The following is a 22,769-nucleotide window of genomic DNA, read 5'->3' as shown; positions in this document are numbered from 1 at the left end:
GAGAGGGCAGGTTACTGTGACACAGTTACTTTGAAGAGGGGAAGCAAAGGGGAGAAATAAAGGTCTTTGGGGGGAATCCCTCTATAGAAGTAAAATAAAATTACAGAAATGTATAAAAAGAACAATATATAGTCAAACAGATGTGCCAGAGTTAGGTGCCTAAGAATGAGCTTCACAAAAGCCAACAAGCTGAGTGAGGAGCTTCCTAAATTAGCCAGTAGGAAATACCAAGAGGAGGGGTGTAGCCCAAGCCCTGCCCACAAAAGACAGTTAAGTGCCTAACTCATGGCCGGAGGAAGGTGCCTCCCTCCACTTGGGGTTCATGGCTGTGAAACCTCTCCTGGAGTCAGGTACCTTAGCCAGGTCAGCCCTTTTTTGTGAAACAAAAAAACAAGGAGCACTTGCTGGTGTCTTCCCCTCCCCCATACCTAACTGCTCAGTGGTTAGAGCACTCATCCAGGATGTGGGGGGAAAGACTCCTACCCCCCACTTAGTCTGATTCAGCGTAAGGGCTTGAACCAGGTCTCCCACCTCCCTGCTGAGGGCCCTGACCTTCCTGGGCTATGGAATATTCTAGGGTGGGTCTCTCAATCGCCCTTGTTGAAGCTGTTCCAGGGTGTGTAAAATATTTAACTATTCATTGGGACTCTCACACCTTGGTTGAGAGCTCTCTCCTCTGAGTTATTGGGTATATTTGGGGCATCACCATCTCCTGGGCTGTGTTTTATGCAGAGCCCAATATGGTAAAGAATACCCACCAGATAGGTGGAGGAAGGCCTAGTTTGAGGATCCCTCTAAGGGCTAGTCTACACTATCCGCCCGGATCGGCGGGTAGAAATCGATCTCTCGGGGATCAATTTATCGCGTCTCATCTAGATGGATAAATCGATCCCCAAATCGACGCGCTTACTCCCACCTCGTCAGGAGGAGTAAGCGCTGTCGACGGGGGAGCCGCGGCGGTCGATTTGCCGCCGTCCTCACAGTGGGGTAAGTCGAATAGCATACGCCGAATTCAGCTACGCTATTCGCGTAGCTGAATGTGCGTATCTTAAATCGCCCCCCCCCTTAGTGTAGACCTAGCCTAAGACTTAGGCATTGAGCAGCTTAGCAGCATGAGGATTTAGGTGGCTTGTGCATGCTACCAGCAGAAACTTAGGGGACTCTGCCAAGCAGAAACTTAGGTGCCTTGGGAATTTGGGTGACTACAGGTTGAGGTTGCAGTTATGCAGCTAAATCCCTTTGTGGATCTAGCTCTCAGATATTACTTTACTGGGGTCTTATATAACTTGATGGCTAGGTTGATTGATTGGGAGAAAATGGTATTGAGTTTGTCCAGGCTTTTGGGACACAGTAGCAGGGTTGCATGTCTGATTTTTCAGTGAAACTCAAAATTTGCTGTATCATTTTAGTATGAATAATTTGTAGACTATTTGGTAAATGTCACTGGATTATTTTCCTCCACAAATCTGAAGAAATCCAGTGCATCATTAAATTTGAATCACAAACTCCAAGATCTGCTGAAAAATAACAGAAACTTTTATTTGAACTTTTTTTAAAACTCAAGATGATTTGGATTGATTAATGTCGCAGGTTTGTGTGAATGTTTGTGTTGATCCTTGTTATATCCATGTCACTGTTTTCACATTCCTATCCGTATGAACAGCAAAATCTGTGAATGTAATTTAACTGTGCTGTATTACATCATGGTAGGCAAGGGCAGCCAGGAAGATTAAACCTGTTTCACTACTCACCAATATGTAGCCAGAATCACAGCTCATTATGTTAAAAAATAATTTAAAATCACTTACATGTTTAAAATAGTCCACAGAAGTGATTCTAAGATGGAATTATCTGGCTTTAAAAGTGTGAATATGATTGTTTTATTATTTACATTTCAGTGGCTGAGACTATTTTCTGTTCCTTACTTCATGATATTTGCTTAAGGTAATTATACCAACTGAGAACAGTGGCAGATTGAAATTAAATGTTTGGATTAAATATTTTGTCAGCAAACATGCAGCAACTGCTTTGCTGCTGCTTCTCTTCTTCTCTGCATATTGATTACAAAAAAGATTAGTTTTCATCTTGGCATGGTTTAAAAATGGTTAGATAAATGCTGTTTGATATGCAATTTTTAATAATCATTCAGAAATAAACCAGATTCAGAAAATAATGACCATGAGACGAGCAAATAGAAAAACATGTGATGATTTCCCCCCCCCCCCCACCTCACCCATCCTCATAAAGGCAGTTTTTACTATGTTTCCAATTAATATGGGTTGCAGTTACGACAAAACCTGATTAATTGAAGGCTTCCAAACTGCTGTTTCCTAAATATATGGGGCTCTCAGGGGGTGGTTTAGATCAACTGAAATTCAGGACACATACCTCCTCCTAATCCTGCAAATTGGGAAAATGTTTTGGTTCTATACTAATAATGAAAAGGTCTATTACCCCCTCACTATCTAAAGGTAACTCTCATTAACATTAATAAGAGTTATGTGTGTACACAGAGCAGAGAAATATCAGGAAGCCTTTTACAACAGCAATTCAGAACTGATGTTTAGAAACAAAACACCAAACCAACTCATTCCAGTGTTTGCCCTTTGCATTAGCCATGTTTCAGCTTTGTCAAATCTCAGGATTTCCAGGCTCTCACTTCTGAAGCTGATACTTGCTGCCTTTGTCCTCCCTTCTCTTGAATTATGACTCAGCCCAGCAGCTAAAATCTTGTTGAGGGGTGCTGGACAGTAGGCAGAGTTACTTAACCATTGAATTTCCAAATTGCTGCTGCTTCCCTCCTGTGTTTTATCTCCTCTCCCCTGAGGCAAGAATGTTTCCATCCATCAGCCTTCTCTTTGCTCCAGAGAACCTCTCTTTTGTTTTTGTTGTTTTGTGTGATTATAACAGCGTAAAATCTAGAGAATAGGGGAAGTTTTATTTGATGCTTTAGGTGCAGGGATGGTGCTGATCAAGGTTTTATTTCCTGCAAACCCCACTCTCCAAATTTTCAGGTCACACAAGGTCTTGGTAGGACTGGCCATGAATTGCCCAGCACAGCAGCATTCTATGAGATGGTGCAGTGGCTCAGGTGAAAGTTCTCTAACGTCCTCCCAGGGATCAGCCAGAAGAGATTAAAAACCTTATTGCACCTAAAGCTATAGAACTCTAGGAACCATGTACATGGTTGAAAAATAAATACAAAAAGAAAAAGAAAAAATGCAAGGTTCCTCTTAAGGGAAAATCTGTTAACTGTATTAGATTATAAATTCCTTGAGGCAAGGACCATGTCATCTTATATGTCTGTAAAGTGCTAAGCACTCATATGGTGCTACTTAACAAAAATCAAATATTAAACAGAAAGGAACTTGACAGGAGGTTTGTGAAATTTCCTGAGTTACTAGAAGTTTAACCTATTAGTTTATTATCATACTATTTAAAATTATAATAACTTTGCAATTATTATTCACATTAGCTACTATTGAAACACTGAACCAAAACTTTACTCTGTCTTATGAAAAGTCCTGTGGAAGTTACTAGGGATTAAACCAGTGGGTTCTATAGAATTTACTCTAAAAACCTACATACTTTTCCATAAGAGAATTACACATTAAAATACGTTCATACTAGTATGCAGGTTCTATCTTTCTTTCTCTGATGCATGAGGATGGCTAAATTCTGAATACACTGATAGACTCTCCTGTACATTGTCTCACATTCTTCTCTTCTGTAGGACTGTTTATCTGCCAGTTTGCTCCTGGACAAGTACTGCCTTTGGAGCTTTGGGGGCCAGGAAATACACTTAGAGGAGGCAAGAGATCGTGAATTCCCTGTGTAATTAGGGCTTGATTCTGCCAGAGGCTGAGAATTCTTGCCCAGATTCAGCAAAACACTTCAGCAGGTGCTTAACTTTAACCACTGCAGGAGCCACAGACATAATACATGAATAATAAAAAAAGGCATGATCTTTTCAGGACTCCTCCTCACTCTAGCTCCTAGTCCCTTTACTCACCTACAAAACCCTAACATTGTGTTGTCCCTTCTTTGGCTGGGGAGAGTTTGATGCATCAGTGTCTTTCTTGAAATGGCCAGAGAAGCTTTTACAAAGCCACATGAAGTGCTCCTCCTCCCTGTGGGCTGCATTCCACACCACTCCCTACCATGGGACAAAGAATCAAGTTGGAACCTCGGCGTAGGTTCCTACATGGCAATATGTTGTGCTACTAGTTGACTTCTCGGTTGGCAAGTCAAATCTAGCATCAGAATTCTCAGTCTTTTCTGTGATGAACCAAGTTCAAGCTCTCTCTTTTTTACTGAGAAAAAGGAAGTCATTGCCCTTTCAAACTATCTCTTGATAGTATTGCGCTCTGCAGTAAGGCTAAAAGGCTGATGGCATACTCTGTCCACCTCAGAGGTCTGCGGACATGCACTACGTAGCGTGTTATTATAATCACTAAATAGGCTAAAGGGTCTTCAAACTGGAATAGCATTGGAAAGGTTAATGTAGAAGTCTTGATAACAGGTGCAGTTTTAAGGATTCTCTTGGGCAAGTTTGAGTGGCGAAGTTTGGAAAGCCATTAGTGCAGCTGCACTATGGTGTGCTGGTGCAAGTTCCCTTTATACATTCTGTTGGCAAATGTGTGAATTCTAGGGCAGCAGCCGTGTGAGTCAGCTGTGCACCTGACCACGTACAGTCATTTCCATTCTTATTTTAATTGCCTTTTAAAGAGCACCAAGGAGTTCCAAATAATTCTAATGAGCGCCATCAGCCACCTGTGATATATACCACTGCAGTCACATAAAAATAAAGACTTAAAAATAATAAATGTGTGTGCAGGCAGATCACTTTCCCACCTGAGGAAATAAAAGGCACTTATGTGATATGGCTCTAATAGAGCAGTTGGAAAAGCAGACCCAATTCCTTGTGGGCCTGGAAAGAGATATTCTACTGAGATATAAACAGGAATAGAACATAACCAAAACTCAAAGACTTTCCAGTGCTGTCAGATAGCACAAAGCTATTTTGGGGGAAACAAATTGCACTGTTTACAAATTGCAATATCATCAGGAATTATTTATAGAAGAAAAATAATTTACACTCCAATTATGTACTCCTAGACAGTCCTGCCAGCAAGGGACACTTGTGTCATCCAGCCTGACCCCTAACGTATCAATGAGGATAAAGCAAGCTTTTAATTATGAAATATACTTTCATTGGTGGCTGCCATTTCTTTTTTATGTTGGTGTTGAAAACAGTTTAATGACAGCCAAGCACATTGCAGAAGAATCAGAAAGAGAGACATGACTGTGTAGGTTTTTTAGCAATTAATCACAAAATCACAGGAATTTGAGATCACCTGCTCTCTTTTCCTGCCAAGACAATCATTTTTGTAGTGTTTTGTCCAGAGAAGTTGTAATTTGTTCTAAGCAGTAGGGTGCACACCACTCTACTTGGGAATCAATCTGCAATCTCTGTCACACTGTCTGGAGTGGCTCACAACCGTGAGTGCCTAAAGTGGTGGTGTGTTCTAATTAGATTTCACCAAGCCAGTAACAAGTGTGAACTCCTGGATCACTATACCAGTCTTACCGTGGAGTCACAGACAGTCCTCTTGGACTCTCCAATCTATCTTGGCACCCAGACAAACTGGATTTAGCGATAAATGGTCACTTACACCAAAAATCACACTATATTCAGGTTGCTATCAGTCCCAAGAGACCAGACACTTATCCAAGATCAGTTGGTGCTCTAGATCTTACACCAAAGACAACGCCTGTAGCCAATCCCTTAATAAACTAACTAAAGTTTTATTAACTAGGAAAAAGAAATGAGATGGTTATTTGCATGTTAAAGCAAGCAAACATATATATACACACAAACGTTATCATGTAAATCCTAAGAGTGACCAGGATGTGGTGATCTGGCAATTGAAAGTGTCTTTCAAGGAGGACCCAGGAGGCAGCCGCTGGGGATCTCTGGCTTCAGTTTGGTGTCTCTAGCCCTGTCAGAGTTCAAACAGCAAAGAGCTGGAAAATTTTCCTGTGACCTTGTTTTATTTCCTTCATTCAGCTTCCAAGTCCACAGGAGGAGATTCCTTGCATGTAGCACTTCCAAGGTGGGATATGGCCATTAACTAATCCTTTGTACTGTAATGTTTCTTGATGGCCCGTCGGATTTTGATAGTCCTATTGGATGGGGGCAGGGGGTGTGATTCCTGTGCCTGAGCTCACAAGTTCAGAGCAAACACTTTCAAAGTCATAAAGCATATTTTCTCATAGCATGAATAACAGACATTGCAAGTGAGATTAACACATGCAGCAATTTACAAGCATTTCGTAGAGACTAAACACTAAATACAGTCTTATAAGACTAATACCTATTTTGAGCAAAACAAACATAGAGGTGCACTGGTTTGGTCTCCAGCTATGAGTTTGTTAGTTCTTAGCTAATGCCTTCAGCCTGGGCAACAGCTGGCATCTGCTTGCCAGCATCATACTCACAATGTCACACTCATCCTGAATTTTCCTATTTTTAATTTCTTCCAGGTATTCATAATTAAACTCCCTTCTCTACCTTAAACTATCGGATATCTTTTCTCCATATGTTTCCACGCCTTGCCCCACCCCAGGATCAGCTATCTGATATGGTAGCGATTTCTTTTTGGCTGAATAACCCCAGGGAAGGGTAAATGTTCGAAATTGTTACATTCAAATCTACAGGACAGGATAGGCTGAATTTTGAGTCCTCTCTTAAATGTTACCCTATTAAGAATCCAAACAGCTCTTTGGACCCAACCCAAATTATAATGGATAAATGATTGGTGGTATTTACATCTCAGGGAGCAAGGTGGCAACAGGAATTTTGTTATGCTTAGTAGTACCTTCAGTACATATTAGTCACATAGCTGTCTGAGAATTGTATACCTTCTTTTGTTACAAGCTTGCTATAACTGAAAGAGATTAGAGGGGACAAACCTCTATATTTTTCAATTTGTTTAGTTTGTGCATTTGTCGGTGACTTGTGTATAATCAGTTTCACTGTACTCTCTCTACAGTCAGTCAGCTTCTCCCATTGTGTCTTTCTCAAACAACATGTGAAAGTGATTGAGTGTATTGTGGGAAAAACATTTTTCTCACACTCTGAAAGAATCTTCTAGTCTGGAAACTGACTGATGGTTAACCGTGCCCGTAAAATGCCACAGAAACAGTTGAACTAGGAACTTAAGGGCAGCTGTTCTGCCTGAAACTACTTTTAACTCTTTTTAAAAAGCTAACTAGATTTCAAACATGCTATACCCAGGAAGTAGAGTTTTGTTGGGTTTTTTTGCTGCCTTGAACTGGTTTCCCTTGCCCTCCTGTCATCTATGTCCCTGAGTCAAGAGCTGCCTTAACTAACAACAAAAACATTTAACTTCCACTTTGGTTAATTGAAAAAGTTTTGAATTGAGCATTAGGCTTTGTTTCCCAGCAAACCAATGCAGAAATTACTAAATGAACTACAGAGAGAACCAAGGAGGGAAGGAGAGCATTCACATGGTTCCCGTTGCTAGGGAAACCATCATTGGTACATGTTCTTCATTCCAACTTTGGGTTTCAGAGAGTGTCAATCATATCACGGCTAAAGAAAAACAGAAGTGTGTGCGTGCATGTGCACACACGCGAGTATATGTGGATAGCTAGCTAGATACAAAATAGTGTGTGGGGGGAAGAGGTGTATATTGAATAAAAACCATTTTGTAACTCAGACTCCTACTGTCTCAGTGAATAGCATAAGTTATTGGAACTTGTAGATCCAGCTCCAAGAATGACCTCCAGACTGTTGCACCACAGGCTTGCTAGGCCTGGGAGCATTGCACATGTGACATTTTCGTCCTCCAGGATTGAGGGCACTGGTTGAACGTTGTATTTGATATATATTACATTGTGAAAAGCATGGTGTGTTCTGTGCATTGTCATGGAATGGAATGACATCCTGTGAGTGACATTAGATGTATATGTTTTATGTTTCTAGTCTTTATTGTATTTTATTAAAGAATTCATTATAGCAATAGGGAGGAAATTGGTGGATAACTTTTCCAGCTGCAACTAAAGGAGGAATTTAGATAGGCAGAGTGTAATTACAGAGATTGGAATTTGGCCAGGATGCTGGTATTAATATCTTTGCTCTTGCAAAAAGTGTCATGGGATCTTTAATAGCCATGAGTGGCCCCAGTTGTGTATCTCTTTCAAAAGATGGATGCCAGTCTTTCTTCCATTGCCTAATGCGGTGCTAATGCCCGCCATGGCTAAGACCTGAGAAGGGGAATAGGATGAAGAGACTCATTAAACAGTGAAAGATCCAAATGAATAAATGTTGAAACTTAGTATTCCTGCTTCATCTAAGAAATATGTTGTCACTGCTTTCAAGAAATGAGACCCTGATCCAAATCTGATTGCAATCAATGAAAAGATTCCAATTGATTCAAAAGGCTTTGGATCAACCCATAAACTTGCATGTTATGTCATTCTCTGTTCCCTGCTCAGGATTAAATTAATCAAGAAGTCTTGAACTTCAATACAGCTTCCCAAAATGTGAAATGAGATTATCTAATTTAGTGCAAACTGGTTCTATGTAAGAATGCTGCCCAAGGTCAGGGTGAAAAGATCCAGGGCAGGTAATTGACCTGGACAGCAAATGATCAAAGATTGTCTGACCTGAACTGTGAATGATCCAGGTCAGAACAACAAGCCCTACAGAGTTATGCAGTCAGCTTTTAATCTGTATTTTTGTAGAAAACCTATGTGCCAAAGATTGAGCTTTACCTCTGTGATTATTTGGGGAATCTCTCTGTACAATTTATGAATTCTAGTTGATATGAAGCTGTTACTATGCAAAATTGCTGTACCATTGAATGCCTCTATGTAAATGTGGAATCCATCATGGACAGGCCTTGGAGCACATACCCATTAGACTATGATTACATTAAATTCATATCTTTCAGACAGTAGCTGTTTTCAAACACACAACTTTTCCAAGCATTCACCTTTTGGGCTAAAATTTATCTTTATTCTCTTTGTAGTGGTTAGGTGTTTAATAGGAGAGAATAATGGCTTAGTTCTTCATCCAGATAGGTTAGTGGCTAGATTTGCTTGCTCAAAACCTTGCATGTGTGTGTGTAAATGGCATTTTGCATGAAAACTGGGCAGTTAGAAAAAAGTAACTTCTTGATATGGGTGTGCTAATGCTGGTGTTTAATTTGCAGATCACTACTGAGGTACAAAATTCATAGAGATGGGCCTGAACAACTCCTCCTGATCTGAACAATGCTGACCTTTAGGAATGTTAGAAATACAAAATCCGGGCTTGTACACTGACAGTGCTGCAGGGGCTTTGCTGCACCGATGCAGCTATACCGCCGTAGCGCTTAGTGAAGACGCTACCGATGCCAATGGGAGAGCTTCTCCCGTCAGCCTAGGTACTCTACCTCCCCAAGAGGTGGTATCTGTGTCGATGGGAGAAGCCCTCCTGTCGACATAGTGTTGTCTACACTGGGGATTAGGCTGGTATAACTATGTCACTCAGGGGAGTGGATTTTCCACACCCTTGAGCGACATAGTTATACCAACCTAAGTTTCTAGTTTAGACCAAGCCTCAGTTCCAGATCCATATTTCACAAATGGCCCTTCTATCCATAATCCTGGATCTGATCTTTGGGTGTATTTTAAATGTAGATCTAGACTTTGTAGTTTGAGCTTAACTTTAACAAATATATAGGCTCAATTTTAGGGGGGGTGAAGTTAGAGATGAGGCTGAGGTCACATTACAGTGAGGTCACATTACAGTGACATTTTTTTAGGAAGATGTCTGCAAAATCCTAACATTTTCTTCAGAACAAAGAGTGAATTTTTTATCAAGTATTTTATTTAGGCTCTGGTTTCAGTGTCTTTCAAACCAGTCATTCCTTTCTCCATTTAATGTTTCTGTAAAGAGGGGAATGCAATGAAAAGTGTGTGAGGGGGGGACTTTTACAAGGAATTATTATGGAAAAAATATTTTCAGAATGGAACTATCAAGGGTTTTTACTCTTGCTTCTGCTTATGTTCTGCTTTTCCTGTTTTGGTATTTTAGTGATTGCAGAGAAATGACCCTTAAAGTTACAGTGTCAGACTGGTAATAAACTGACGTCCAGGGGAAAAAAAACACAAATCTTTTCTTTCATTTTACCTTCTTGGTGGGGTTTTTTGCCCCCTGTAATTAGACTTGCCATCATCAGGGACAGTCTTTGTTATTAACAGCATCTCTCTCACCTCTGCAAAGGGACAGAAGTGGCTAAGTGAAAACATCCCCCTAAGTACCAATATGAGACATGGACAGAAAGTGGCATTCATTCAAGCCATTTTTTTCTTTTATTAACCTTCCTGCCATTAGGGACCATCACTTTTATTTGCAGGATCCCTGCTTCTGCCTCTTTAGCTTTTGTGCTTTCTCACAACTAGGGATCACCCTCAAAGTTTGGCTCCAAACTCATAATCTGAAATTTTGGTTCAGACCCATCTGTACCCAAAACTATTCTACAGCATCTTATTCCTGCTTACCACATATTATAATGTAAAACTGTTACTCTGAGCCCTGACATTCCCAGATACCATATCATTCTGATCAACTAGTCACCATGCAGTGCCATCACTAAGGAGCCTGAAAAATATGCTGATGCTCAGAGTTCCAATGTAATCCACTGAGGCAACCCCCTCCAAATGGCTTGGTTTCCTAAAGAATTATGCACTATTGCTGCTGTGAAATGACTAGAAAAGATTTTCTAAAGAAAAGGGAACAATATTTCATCATCTATGAAGTCAAAAGAACCAAATGCTTCGCTGTGGTATCAGATAGCACTGACTTTACCAAAAAGTCTCCTATCAGATGGCTGGACTTGCTGTTTGAGCATTAAAATGTATGCTGCAGACTACAGGCACATATACCAGCTAATCCCACACCTAGGTCCTTTATTTCCAGAAACACAGGCATCGATCACTTCAGCTAAAGGAGAATCTCTATTAACTGGATGTAGTAGTAAGTAATTTATCTTGATGATGTTGGTAAAGACACTGACCAACCTTAAACAAGCCAGAAATTGCTTACTTCTCCTGTAGATTGAGTCCACTGATTTTAACATGTGTGAGGAATCAGAAACTCTCACACTTTTCACCTGCAAACTGTGCACGATCAGCATCACTAACAATGCTCTTTATGACTGGTTGGCATCACATAGACTTGCCAAAAGCCAACCAGTAAGGAAGGCCTTTGTTAAAGACTGGTGCTGTCCAAGGGCCAACTGGGCATTGTGAGTAAAGCAAGCCATCTGTTGGATGTGTTTACAGATAGATGGGCCAGCATTAGAAGCAATTATTTTAAATGTGACCTGACCAGTGTGGAGCTGGAAAGAAGATTTTACACATTTATAAATGACCATAGAGTTCCAGTCAAGGGATATGTTACCTGGCAAACTGCCTTATGAAAGAATTAGAGTCCATATCATTGAGGCTTTCCCCCAGTATATGGAGATTTCACCTCTGCTCAAAGGTGGGCATATCCTTACCTGAAGGGGAAAAACAAAAAGTGTGCTCCATTGACCTGGCATATTCCATCTACTATTCCCCTGTCTGTAGAATGGCTAACTGGTAACTGGGAAAGAACCAACACTCTCTTTTTATGGATATAGTTTCCAAACAAACCCTCTAGCTTTATTCCCTAATATTTTTACAAGGACTCTCTCAGATCTCTCACACTTTCTCAGAATATTTTTCTCCTAGCAAACCATCTCACTCTAAGTCTTCATCTAATGGAAAGTTTACACTTTAGATTTTCACAGAGGGATGCTGTTTAGTGTCTGATATTCTTCATGCCCATCTCTTCACTTTATCTCATTTTGGAATAATGATAAAAGGAGCTTTGGTCCCCTGCAGCTCACTGTGCTCTTCCCTGAGCTTGCTTTCCTTAGCTAAAATAATAACGTGCTCTGTTCAAAATGGAGCAGGCCTAATCCTTGAGTATGGCTGTGCTGTGCTCAGCATTGCACTTGAGAGGTGCACAAAAGTGGCTGTGCTCCACTTTTACACCCTGTCCCTAGGGCTTTTCTAAGTAATGCCCAACTACAAAAGTCCACAAGAGCTTTTTCAGCATCTGGGGATGACTCCCTTTCATCGACCACATCCTCAAAACATCCCCTATGCCAGCTCAGCACCCCCAGAGGATTCTGTAAACTGGGATCTCCAACTGGCTAATTAAGCTGCTTTCTGCCTCATTTGCCCTGCTGAAGTGATGCAAGGCAGGGAGAATGGGGGCAGTCCTATCATCTTTATAATCCACTGTTTTCACTTATAATTTGTAGACAATATTTTAGGATTGAGTCATGTGATTGTGAGAAGCAATGACACATCTTACGGGAAGGGTGTCATGACCTGCCATCCTGTCACCTTGTTTTCAATATGTATGTGAGACCACTGGAGGAGATTCATAGATTCTAGGGCTGGAAGGGACCTCGAGAGGTCATCGAGTCCAGTCCCCTGCCCTCATGGCAGGACCAAATACTGTCTAGACCATCCCAGATAGACATTTATCTAACCTACTCTTAAATTTTTCCAGAGATGGAAATTCCACAACCTCCCTAGGCAGTTTATTCCAGTGTTTAACCACCCTGACAGTTAGGAAGATTTTCCTAATATCCAACCTAAACCTCCCTTGTTGCAGTTTAAGCCCATTGCTTCTTGTTCTATCCTTAGAGGCTAAGGGTATGTCTACACTACGAAATTAGGTCGAATTTATAGAAGCCGGTTTTATAGAAATCAGTTGTATACAGCCGATTGTGTGTGTCCCCACATAAAATGCTCTAAGTGCTCTAGTCGGCGGATCGCGTCCACAATACCGAGGCTATCGTCGACTTCCGGAGCATTGCACTATGGGTAGCTATCCCACAGTTCCCGCAGTCTCTGCCGCCCATTGGAATTCTGGGTTGAGATCCCAATGCCTGAATGATGCAAAACAGTGTCGCAGGGGGTTCTGGGTACATGTCGTCAGGCCCCTCCCCCTCCATCAGAGCACCGGCAGACAATAGATTCACGCCTTTTTACTTGGGTTACCTGTGCAGACAACATACCACGGCAAGTATGGAGCCTGCTCAGCTCAGCTCACCGTCACCATATGTCATCTGGGTGCCGGCAGACGTGGTACTGCATTGCTACACAGCAGCAGCAGCTAACTGCCTTTTGGCGGTAGACGGTGCAGCATGACTGGTAGCCGTGGGGCTGGCAGCAGTAGGGCTGCATTGCACCAGCCCCTTGCCTTTTGGTAGAAGATGGTATATTACGACTGGTATCCATCGTCATCGTACTGCAGTGGCTGTCAATCATGGGCACTTGGGCAGACATGCTCAGTCCTATCGAACTGTCTTGTTGATGATGGCTATCAGTCGTAGTATGCTATTTTCTGCCAATCGCCCAGTATTTTCTGCTAAGCACCCAGAAGAGGCCGAGGGCGATCTGGGTGCTGGCAGAGGTGGGGCTGGCAGACGTGGGGCTGCATTGCTACACAGCAGCAGCCCCTTGCCTTTTGGTAGAAGATGGTATATTATGACTGGTATCCATCGTCATCGTACTGCAGTGGCTATCAGTCATGCTGCACCGTCGGCTGCCAGCTTAAGATGTAAAAAATAGATTTGTTCTGTATTCATTAGCTTCCCCCTCCCTCCGTGAAATCAACAGCCTGCTAAACCCAGGGTTTTGAGTTCAATCTTTGGGGGGGGCCATTCTGTGTGACAGTTGTTTGTGTTTCTCCCTGATGCACAGCCACCTTTCTTGATTTTAATTCCCTGTACCTGTACGCCATGTCGTCACTCGCCCCTCCCTCCTTCCCCTGGTCCGTCAGATACTAGTTTCACGCCTTTTTTCAGACCAGGCGCCATAGCTAGCACTGGGATCATGGAGCCCGCTCAGATCACCATGGCAATTATGAGCACTATGAACACCATGCGCATTGTCCTGGAGTATATGCAGAGCCAGGACATGCCAAAGCAAAACCAGGACCAGCCGAGGAGGCGATTGCAGCGCGGCGACGAGAGTGATGAGGAAATTGACATGGACATAGACCTCTCACAAGGCACAGGCCCCAGCAATGTGGAAATCATGGTGTTACTGGGGCAGGTTCATGCCGTGGAACGCCGATTCTGGGCCCGGGAAACAAGTACAGACTGGTGGGACCGCATCGTGCTGCAGGTGTGGGACGATTCCCAGTGGCTGCGAAACTTTCGCATGCGTAAGGGCACTTTCATGGAACTTTGTGACTTGCTTTCCCCTGCCCTGAAGCGCCAGAATACCAGGATGAGAGCAGCCCTCACAGTTGAGAAGCGAGTGGCGATAGCCCTGTGGAAGCTTGCAACGCCAGACAGCTACCGGTCAGTCGGGAATCAATTTGGAGTGGGCAAATCTACTGTGGGGGCTGCTGTGATCCAAGTTGCCAGGGCAATGAAAGACCTGGTGATATCAAGGGTAGTGACTCTGGGAAACGTGCAGGCCATAGTGGATGGCTTTGCTGCAATGGGATTCCCAAACTGTGGTGGGGCCATAGATGGAACCCATATCCCTATCTTGGCACCGGAGCACCAAGCCACCGAGTACATAAACCGCAAGGGGTACTTTTCAATGCTGCTGCAAGCCTTGGTGGATCACAAGGGACGTTTCACCAATATCAACGTGGGATGGCCGGGAAAGGTACATGATGCTCGCGTCTTCAGGCACTCTGCTCTGTTTCGGAAGCTGGAGGAAGGGACTTTCTTCCCGGACCAGAAAGTAACCGTTGGGGATGTTGAAATGCCTATCATGATCCTTGGGGACCCAGCCTACCCCTTAATGCCATGGCTCATGAAGCCGTATGCAGGCAGCCTGGACAGGAGTCAGGACCTGTTCAACTACAGGCTGAGCAAGTGCCGAATGGTGGTGGAATGTGCATTTGGACGTTTAAAAGCGCGCTGGCGCAGCTTACTGACTCACTCAGACCTCAGCGAAAAGAATATCCCCATTGTTATTGCTGCTTGCTGTGCGCTCCACAATATCTGTGAGAGTAAGGGGGAGACATTTATGGCGGGGTGGGAGGTTGAGGCAAATCGCCTGGCCGCTGATTATGCGCAGCCAGACACCAGGGCGGTTAGAGGAGCACAGCAGGGCGCGGTGTGCATCAGAGAAGCTTTGAAAATGAGTTTTGTGACTGGCCAGGCTACGGTGTGAAACTTCTGTTTGTTTCTCCTTGATGAACCCTCCGCGCCCCCCCCCCACCCGGTTCACTCTACTTCCCTGTAAATCAACCACCCCATCCTTCCCTCCCCCCTTCGAGCACCGCTTGCAGAGGCAATAAAGTCATTGTTACTTCACATTCATGCATTCTTTATTAATTCATCACACAACTAGGGGGATAATTGCCAAGGTAGCCCGGGATCGGTGGGGGAGGAGGGAAGGAAAAGGACACACTGCAGTTTAAAACTTGAACTCTTATTGAAGGCCAGCCTTCTGATGCTCGGGCAATCATCTGGGGTGGAGTGACTGGGTGGCCGGAGGCCCCCCCACCGTGTTCTTGGGTGTCTGGGTGAGGAGAGTATGGAACTTGGGGAGGAGGGCTGTTGGTTACACAGGGGCTGTAGCAGCGGTCTCTGCTCCTGCTGCCTTTCCTGCAGCTCAACCATACGCTGGAGCATATCAGTTTGATGCTCCAGCAGCCGGAGCATCGACTCTTGCCTTCTGTCTGCAAGCTGACGCCACCTATCATCTTCAGCCCGCAACTTGCTCTGTTCAGCCCGCCACCTCTCCTCTCGTTCATATTGTGCTTTTCTGTAGTCTGACATTGACTGCCTCCACGCATTCTGCTGTGCTCTGTCAGCATGGGAGGACATCTGGAGCTCCGTGAACATATCGTCCCGCATCCTCCGTTTTCTCTTTCTAATCTTCACTAGCCTCTGTGAAGGAGAAACATTTGCAGCTGGTGGAGGAGAAGGGAGAGGTGGTTAAAAAAGACACATTTTAGAGAACAATGGGTACACTCTTTCATGTTAAATTTTGCTGTTCACATTACACAGCACATGCGCTTTCGTTACAAGGTCGCATTTTTCCTCTTATATTGAGGGCCTGCCGGTTTGGTGTGAGAGATCAGTCACGCAGTGCCAGGCAACAGATTTCGGCTTGCAGGCAGTCATGGTAAGCCACAATCTTTTGGCTTTTTTAACCTTCTTAACATGTGGGAATGGTTTCAAACAGCAGCGCCCTCATTTCCCATATCAAGCATGAATTGGGTTGGCCATTTAAAATGCGTTTGCAATGTAAAAGGAGGGGCTGCGGTTTCCGGGTTAACATGCAGCACAAACCCAACTAACCCCCCTCCGCCCCCCAATTCTCTGGGATGATCACTTCACCCCTCCCCCCACCGCGTGGCTAACAGCAGGGAACATTTCTGTTCAGCAGAGCAGGAACGGGCACCTCTGAATGTCCTCTTAATAAAATCGCCCCATTTCAACCAGGTGACCGTGAATGATATCACTCTTCTGAGGATAACAAAGAGTGATAAGGAATGGATGTTGTCTGCATGCCAGCAAACACCGGGACCATACGCTACAATGCTTTGTTATGCAATGATTCCAGACTACGTGCTACTGGCCTGGCGTGGTAAAGTGTCCTACCATGGCAGACGGGATAAGGCAGCCCTCCCCAGAAACCTTTTGCAAAGGCTTTGGGAGTACATGAAGGAGAGCTTTCTGGAGATGTCCCTGGAGGATTTCCGCTCCATCTCCATACACGTTAACAGACTTTTCCAGTAGCTGTACTGGCCGCGATTGCCAGGGCAAATTAATCATTAATCATTAAACACGCTTGCTTTTAAACCATGTGTAATATTTACAAAGGTACAATCACCAGAGGTCCCCTGTGTGTCCTCAGGGTCTGGGAGCACACCTTGGGTGAGTTCGGGGGTTACTGGTTCCAGGTCCAGGGTTCAGAAGAAGTGGGTTGTAGCCCACGAAAGCTTATGCTCTAATAAATTTGTTAGTCTCTAAGGTGCCACAAGTACTCCTGTTCTTTTTAGGTCCAGGGTGATAAACATATCCTGGCTGTTGGGGAAACCGGTTTCTCCGCTTCCTTGCTGCTGTGAGCTATCTACATTATCTCCATCCTCATCTTCCTCGTACCCCGAACCCGCTTCCCTGTGTGTTTCTCCAGTGAGGGAGTCCTAGCACACAGTTGGGGTAGTGGTGGCTGCACCCCCTAGAATGGCATGCAACTCCGCGTAGAAGCGGCATGCTTGCGGCTCTGCCCCGGACCTTCTGTTTGCTTCTCTGGCTTTGTGGTAGGCTTGCCGTAGCTCCTTAATTTTCACGCGGCACTGCTGTGCGTCCCTGTTATGGCCAAAAGAGACCCCTGCGGAACCCCACTTGTTATATCTTTCCAGCAGGATTGGGAACCATTAATAACAACTCTCTGAGTACGGTTATCCAGCCAGTTCTGCACCCACTTTATAGTAGCCCCATCTAAGTTGTATTTGCCTAGTTTATTGATAAGAATATCATGCGAGACTGTATCAAATGCCTTACTAAAGTCTAGGTATACCACATCCACCTCTTCTCCCTTATCCACAAGACTTGTTATCCTATCAAAGAAAGCTATCAGATTGGTTTGACATGATTTGTTCTTTACAAATCCATGCTGGCTATTCCCTATCACCTTACCACCTTCCAAGTGTTTGCAGATGATTTCCTTAATTACTTGCTTCCATTAACTTCCCACAGAAGTTAAACTAACTAGTCTGTAGTTTCCTGGGTTGTTTTTATTTCCTTTTTTATAGATGGGCACTATATTTGCCCTTTTCCAATCTTCTGGAATCTCTCCTGTCTCCCATGATTTTCCAAAGATGATAGCTAGAGGCTCAGATACCTCCTCTATTAGCTCCTTTAGTATTCTAGGATGCATTTCATCAGGCCCTGGTGACTTGCAGGCATCTAACTTTTCTTAGTGATTTTTAACTTGTTCTTTTTTTATTTTATCTTCCAAACCAGCAAGGAGACTGTCCACCAAACTGTTTTGGGCTACAGTACCACACACTTATGGATGATACTCCAGCCCATGTTTCTTCACTAATCTTAGATTCTGTGTTAGCCTTGTCCTGATCATTCTTAACCAAAAGAGGGCGGGGCATTGTTTTTCCATAGAACTGAAATTAGAGGGGTTGTTCGAATTTATGAGGGGGGGAGGCAATAGAGAACAACTAATTTGCAACACTGCATGTAACTAGTTGACCACTGGGGGGGATGAGAGACATCGGGGGGGGGGGGGGAGGAGGAAGAGGGGAATCCCTTGCCATAGGTAAGAACAGGTGTGACATACAGGGGTAAAATCCAGACTAATTAGCAGCTGTATCACCCCTGTCCTGCAACCTAACCAACCTTCCCAAACTAAGGTTGGGAAACAGGTCTGTCCTAAACAAAGGAATGTGTGCTCTGCTTAATTTGCATTTAAGCAGCAAAGATTTAAGCTGTATCAACCCTGCCCTGCAACCTTGGATGCCTTACAATGCCTTGCTGAAGTAGCTTGCTGGGCGGCTCACAAACAGCCTTTCAACATGCAAGCCACACACTGTCTGTGTGTAACTGCAGCCTGCCAGCCACACTTGGGTTACACGCTGGCTCTCACCAGCCTGGGTTATACAGCAGGGTAACCCCAACACACACCCAGCCTTAGATTTCCCCCCAGAAATGTATGTCCTGCACTGCCCAGCCCTCTCAATATAAGTTATATTAAGTCCATTATTCCTTTAGGAGCTATGTACACAACTTGTCCCCTCAAATGGAGTTACCTAGACACTTCAATTTAGACACACTGGATTAGATAAAACAGTAAGACAAGTTTATTAACTACAAAGGAAGTGATTTTAAGTGAGTACAAGTAATGAGGCATAAAAGTCAGAACTGGTTACAAGAAAAATAAAGATAAGATGTTTACTATTACCTTACTCAACAAACTATATCAGATTCAAGCAAAGTTTCTCACCACATGCTTTCAGCAGTCTAACTGACCCAAACCCTATAGGTGAGGACCCCTTCTCCCAGATTCCAATGAATACTTCCATTGTCGCTTCAGGTGCAGTGAATGTGATGGGCAAGGAGAGAGAGGAGGGTGTTTGTCCCTCCTTTTTATAGTTTCAGTCCCTCTCTTGAAAAACATTTCCAGTTTGGCAATAGGAGGCACACAGTATGTCTACACAGCAACTAGACATCTGCATCTGGCCCATGCCAGCTGACTCAAGCTCACGGGGCTTGGGCTGCAGGGCTGTTTCATTGCTGTGTAGATGTCTGGGCTTGGGCTGGAGGGTGGGCTCTATGACTCTGAGGGGGGGGGGGGGGTCACAGAGCTTGGGCTCCAGCCTGAGCCTGGAAACCTACAAAACAATGAAACAGCCCTGCAGCTTGAGCTGCACGAGCCCAGGTCAGCTGGCTTTGGCCAGCTGCAAGCTTTTCTTTGCTATGTAGACATACCCAAAGAGTCTATGTGGAAGGATGTTCCCTGCTGCTTTTTTCTCACCTGTTTGAGCTTTCTTTGTTTCCCTTCCTGCTTCATGACTCTGTTTGCTGCTTAAATGAAAATTAAGCAGAGCACACATTCCTTTGTTTAGGACAGACCTGTTTCCCAATGTTAGTTTGGGTAGAGCTCTGAGGTTTGGAACGTGTGTTAATAACACCATACAGTGGAATTTTATAACTTCACATACAATGTTGCAACACATATTTTATTAGGACAATACTGAGTTTTCAAATGATACCTTACAAGACATGCCTTGTACAAAATTTATTACAGTAAGGTGTGAACACAGGGGTATATTCTGTCACAGCAGGCTGCCTTAGGCTCATATAGACAATACAGGTAGATAATAAAATGTATTGTGGGTAAACTGATGGGAGTTGTGACTGATTCCATTCGGGGGAATCCCTATTTATTTTTTGTCTTGATATTTCAGAGTGTTGTTGGTTCTTTCACTGCTCCTAGATTGCCAGTAACAGCAATGGCCTGAAATTTTTAGTTGGCCCTGTGGGCATTTATATGACTCTGACTTTGAGCACTTTTCACCTCTGATGCTCAAAGCTACTTTTGTCTCCATCACCTCCAGGCTTGACTACTATAACAATGTCTACTTACAACATTTTGGCAGGCCAATGAAAGCATATCAAGCTATAAAAGAATTATCCTGCATTGGCGAGGAAATGGAACAGGACTTTTTCATCATTACCTTCTATAATTAATTCTGTGAGGATTCAATAGCACCTGTGATTTGTGTAGCATGTTGGGTCCCAATCTGCTCTGGCTGCAAACAGAGCCATTTGTTGTTGTTCTCTGTAAAGCTCTGGTTAGCTCAGTGACCTCTTTTCCCCATAAACCCATTACACCACTTGTGATTAAATGGAATATACCTGTAGTCATCTCCTGGGGATGAGTAGAAGTGTATTCTAGGTGCAGAGTCTTCCGTGCTCAAATATGCTTCCCCTTGGAGATATATGAAAGCCAATGTCTGGTCACTTTTGGAGGCAGAGTTCAACACACACCTTCTTTATTTTGGATTAATTGTGATTTTCAGGTAGCTGGGCTTTGATCGTTGGCAGTTTGGGGTAGCTTAGGACATAATACGTTAACTATAGTTTTATTTTTTCTCTAAAGAGATTTTTTAATTACTGACTCTCCTAGATGCTGTGGTGGTAATTGCCTAAGAAATCATGATATTACATACAGTAAATACAAATAAAATAGTTAAAATCCTCTTAATTCAATGATGTTTTAAAAATATTCTTGTATGTCTCACTTCCTATTAACCAACAAGATTGGCAGTTGTATGACCCTCGCTACTAGGAAACAAGGAGGCAAAAGAACTGTCAGTCAAGACACATCAGCACATTCATGCCTAGATCTTGAAAGCAGGGTGCACGTGCCTCAAGTATCATGCTTTCCTAGCTTTTCTATCTCCCACTCCTGTGCCGCTCTTGAGAGAGAGAATAAAAGATCAGAGGTAGAGAAAAAAATACAGGTAAGGAAAGAAGATAGGTAAAAGGAGAGAAGAGGCAGCAGTAAAATTTCCCCTCTCTCCCAGCATCTACGCCAGCTGAGAAAGTCTCTAGTTCTTGGAGCTAGCCAGGAAACAGACCTCCTCTACATTCCTGTTCTCAGGGCTCAGTCAGTGAGGCTCCAAGTGGTCAATCTTCCTCTGCCCTAGAAGCAAAGTTTCTTTCTGAAAATTTTCCTCCAACTCAGCGTGTTCCCTTGCCGAGCACCCGCTTCAGTGCCTTTCTCTCCATCCCTGTCAGCCTCCAAATGAGTCAAGGGAACGGGAAGGGGCCCTTTGTTTTTTGACCCTTGCTGGCCAATTACAGATATGGTAGGCCTCTCTGTAGAGTGTTGTTGTTGTCTCACTTACAGAGATGCTGAGAAGTTGGAAGATATTCATAGTAGAGCTAGAGAAATGATTAGGAGGATTTATTATCTCAGTTATCCATTAGTTCTTTTAATCTAAGTCATAAGTTTAAAATAATGACTTAGGTTGGTTGTGACAACTTTCTACAAATATTTGAAGAGTATATACACCAAGGGATAATTAAAATAACAGAGAACATTTTCTAATAGACTGTGAAATAATCTCCCAAGGAAAGGGGTGAGACACCCATTGCTAGAGCCATAAAAATTGGTCTGGTCAAATCTTTGAAGAATATTATGTTGGGGCCCATCTTACATTAACAGATTGGAAGAAGAATGGATGAGATGACCTAATAGGCCTTTTTCTATCTCTAATGACTGTTGATGAACTAAGGCAGTGCCCTTTGATTTTTCAAACTCTTTATGGGGAGGTAATGGGGCCAAATTAATCCATTGTAAGAGGAGTTACATCAGGATTGAATTTCGCCCAAGGTATTTCATTTTTAGTGCCAAAGTGTGTCTGAAAATCTAATGCACATCTCTCCCACAATCTATTTACAGACACATCAACATTATTTCAATCATTTAAGTAGTAAAATTTTTCTTTTTTGCATCTTAATAAAGCTAATTTACTATAGTAGTATGCTTGACACATGTATTTTTAAAGTAATATGCAGGTCATTTCCTCACTATGCAGGAGTACTTTGGCATGTTATAGTAGGTAGGACAGTCCTGGCACATATCCCTATTCTACTCTCCTGATCTTTTTCTGGAAATTAAGTATATACGTATCACTACTGAACTGAATGTCTTTATGAAAGAGTGTGCTCCTTCAAGACATATCAACTATGCTGAAAGTGCACTAAAAATATACTAAGTATGCTACTTCTACACCAAAAATAGGAATACAGGATTTCAGATTCAATGTCTAGTCAATCCAATCTTAACTTGGTGATTTTAAGGTTGAGGAATCCCATCTTTGTTACCACTAATGTATCCTCCTAAGTAGCCTAAATTTAGTATAACAACTTATAAATCTATTGGGAACTGAGTGTTTTCCAGTGCTCAAAACAGGCAACCTGAAATCAGGATTACACGGTTCTGTTCCTGCCTCGCCAATAACTTGCCAGTCATTTACCCTCTCTGGGACTAGTATCTACTTTACAGATGTATAAACTAATGCTACTTACTGTTTTTGGCATGCAAAAAAAAAAAGAAGTTAGATAAAAACATACCCTTGCTGGAAGGCTGCAATGTAACACTATTTTATTTCTTAAAATCCAGAACCTTAACATACTGAAACCAAAAAC

The sequence above is a fragment of the Terrapene carolina genome, unplaced genomic scaffold, assembly GCF_002925995.2.
Source record: "Terrapene carolina triunguis isolate 2854851 unplaced genomic scaffold, T_m_triunguis-2.0 Scaffold62, whole genome shotgun sequence".
NCBI lineage: Eukaryota > Metazoa > Chordata > Testudines > Emydidae > Terrapene > Terrapene triunguis.
Note: the sequence above shows the minus strand (reverse complement) of the source record.